We start from the raw sequence: 3290 nt of genomic DNA, 5'->3' as shown, positions 1-3290 counted from the left end.
ATGTCATTGTCATAGTCTATTGCCTTGTCCATAGGCCCAACCCTTATAGGGGTGATCTTTGATTTCCTTAAGAATATAATGTATAATGTATCTCAAAATGGAAAAATATTTATATATTTGTTTAACTCATCTTTGATTTCCTTAAAAATATGAATATATCTCAAAATGGAGAAATATTATTTCTTTCATTCATTTGTATCACCGCCCACATCCCCTTTCAATGTTCGAGAATCCCTGGACTTTCTCGACTTTCTCGATAGTGACATTTGAAGCATTCTGAATCATGAAAATGTAAATGTGATTTCACTGCATGACCTGAAATATTATAAAAATCTGACAAGGTCACAGTTTTGGAATATATCAAATCGATTCCATAAAGATGGCCGTCATGGGATGTCCATTTCAGGACAACCTTCCAGATCCTCTTGTACATAAATATGTGCTGGTTTCCAGCAGGAAGTCGAAGAGAGAAAAAAATGGATTCAGAAGAGACGTTGCTTATGAGTTTCGTTGCACAGCCCAGATGGTTATCGGCTACCACAGTAGGACTGCCGATACTAAGCTTGTTCATCATTTTTCTCTTCAAACATCATTTGAAAAGAAATAGAGAAAGCAATCGAGATCTGCCTCCAGGACCCTTTTCATGGCCCATCATCGGGAATCTGCACATGTTGGGAGAGCTCCCTCACCGTGCCCTAAATGACCTTGCAGACAAATATGGTCCCATTATGTTTCTGCGCTTATGCTCCGTCCCCACCGTTGTGGTTTCTTCGCCTGAGATGGCCAAACTCTTTCTCAAAACTCATGATCTGCTTTTCGCCAGCAGACCGCAACAGCGGTAGGGAAGTACTTGTTCTACGGGTGCAAAGACTTGGGGTTCGCTCCCTATGGAGATTACTGGAGGCAAATTAGAAAAATATGCGTCTTAGAACTGTTGACTGCTAGGAGAATCGAATCATTCCAGTGGCTGCGAGAGGAGGAAGTGTCTGCGATGATTCGCTCCATTTGGCAAGAAAGCGAGAAAGGGGCGAAGCCTGTTAATCTCAGCAAGGTCCTCTCGTCCCTGACGGGAAATATAATATGCAGAATGTTGATGGGCACAAAATGTTCGACGGAGGCGCTGGGTGGGTTTAGAGGATTCGCAGAACTGCTGCGAGAGGTGTCAATTCTAGCGGGTGCATTTTATATCGGAGATTACATTCCTCGTCTCGGGTGGTTGGATTTGCAGCGAATCAGAAGGCGCATGAAGAAAGTTCAGAGCGAATTCGACCGATTAACTGAGGGGATTATCATCGAACACATTGAGAGGAGGACCCAAAACGGTGGGGCAAGTAACTGCTTTGTAGAGGTGCTGCTGGACATATCGGAGAGTGGCAATGGAGTAATGAGCAGGAATGACATGAAGGCCCTTCTTTTAGACATGATGGTTGGTGGAACTGATACGTCGGCGACTACATTAGAATGGGCCATGTTGGAGACGTTGAGGCATCCTGTTGTCATGAAAAGAGTGGAGTCCGTGGTGGGTAACAATGGGCCACTAAGGGAGTGTGATATGCCAAGTTTGGAGTATCTGCAATGCGTGGTGAAGGAGACGCTGAGGTTGCATTCCACGGTTCCGCTGCTGGTTCCTCGCGAGTCAATGGAGGAGTGTAGTGTAGCGGGCTACCGGATTCCTGCTAAAACGAGGGTGATTGTGAACGCGTGGGCTATAGGTAGAGATCCCCTCGCCTGGGGAGATGACGCTCTGGAGTTCAAGCCAGAGAGGTTTATGCATAGAGATACAGATGTGAGAGGTCAGAACTTCGAACTCATCCCCTTCGGATCCGGTAGGAGAGGGTGCCCCGGCATATCTGTGGGTCTTGAAGTTGTCGCCCTCGGACTCGCCAATCTATTTCATTGCTTCGATTGGAGTTTGGAATATAGAGATGGAGTTGAGGAGGAGCCTGAAATATTTGGGACGACCATGCCACCACGCTTTCCGCTCTTTGTTGTCCCAACTGCAGGGATGCAAATCAGCTAGACACTTTAGGTGCTTAGGGTTCATTCTGAGCTTGCTTATTTGATTGGAAAATATCAGCGTTTGAACATAAATATATGCAATTATGTGTTCTTAAGTGTTTGTTGCTTGTTTCAATATAACTGAGGTTATGTAATTTTTAGTCGTATTCATTATGTTATCGCTGGGTAATTAATTGGAAAATTAAAACTTTTAGTTTTTTTTAATGGTGATACATATGGAAAATTTTATTATAATTTAGTTGTTAAAGTAGTGGTGGGATTGTTATTTTCAAATATAGGTTGATTTATTAGTGTTATTCAATAAAAATAGGTCACTTAAAATTATTCAGTTAGTCATTATTAAAAGATAGATTTTTACCACTCACAAATATTTCTATCTTTTTTATTATTAAATTGTTTTTATTCATTAAAAAAAATAAAATTTTAACCAAATAAAAACACTTTTAAAACATACTCCAAACCTTTTGACAGTAACAAATATTATAATACATATATATTTATAATAAATATTAAAAAATTATTTATACATAATTAATTTATTAAAATATCTTAAATAAATATTAAGAATGTTTATATTATTTAAATATATTTACTTAAAGGAACTTTCAAATTTAAAAATGAAACTACATTCTATCGTCGACCTCCCTTTTAATATTTATTATTTAGTGTTAAAGTTACCTGAAAATATATATATATATATATATATATATATATATATATATATTACAACGATCTTAAACCGACAAACTTTCTCTATATTTAGAGAAGTTCGCTACACTGTCGACAGGGCATCTGGTGGTAAGTGAGTAGCCACCACTGAGCCATGGCATGACTGACGTGATTGTGTAGTATTCTTTAGGATTGAAAGAAAATAATACGCTTCAGGCAGCGGCGACGGGGGTGGCCTAATCCACGCGACACCAAGGGAGCAGCGTGGTGGGTCCGCTCTATCTTATCATTTTTTGTTTCACTTGAAATTTGTCTTTCTGTATCATGAAATTTGTGATCAATAAATGAATGATTTTAATAATTTTTATCAGGTTGAATCATCTAAGGACCAAGAGAATAATAATTTTAATTTATTTTCATATTTTTCCTATGTCAGATTTTTTGTTCCAAGTCTTGATGAGAAGGTTAGTAATATTGATCTTATTTTCCTCAAATAAATAGTGCATGTTGTCAATTTTTATATTATTTTTATAATGAAAGGAGATATCTTCATAGAGGGCACACTTTATGACAAAGTGTCATTGGTATCCACCACACCCTTA

General features: G+C 38.5%; 1 pseudogene; it reads left to right on the top strand.

Moving 5' to 3' along the window:
* Positions 1-398: 398 nt before the first annotated feature.
* LOC149252513 (cytochrome P450 750A1 pseudogene) lies at positions 399-2080 on the top strand (annotated as a pseudogene).
* The last annotated feature ends 1210 nt before the right edge of the window (positions 2081-3290 follow it).

This window comes from Pinus tabuliformis, chromosome 7, assembly GCF_031772625.1.
Source record: "Pinus tabuliformis cultivar Carrire ecotype Pingquan chromosome 7, CPIR1, whole genome shotgun sequence".
Taxonomy (NCBI): Eukaryota; Viridiplantae; Streptophyta; class Pinopsida; order Pinales; family Pinaceae; genus Pinus; species Pinus tabuliformis.
Note: the sequence above shows the minus strand (reverse complement) of the source record. Positions and strands in the feature narration are given on the sequence as shown.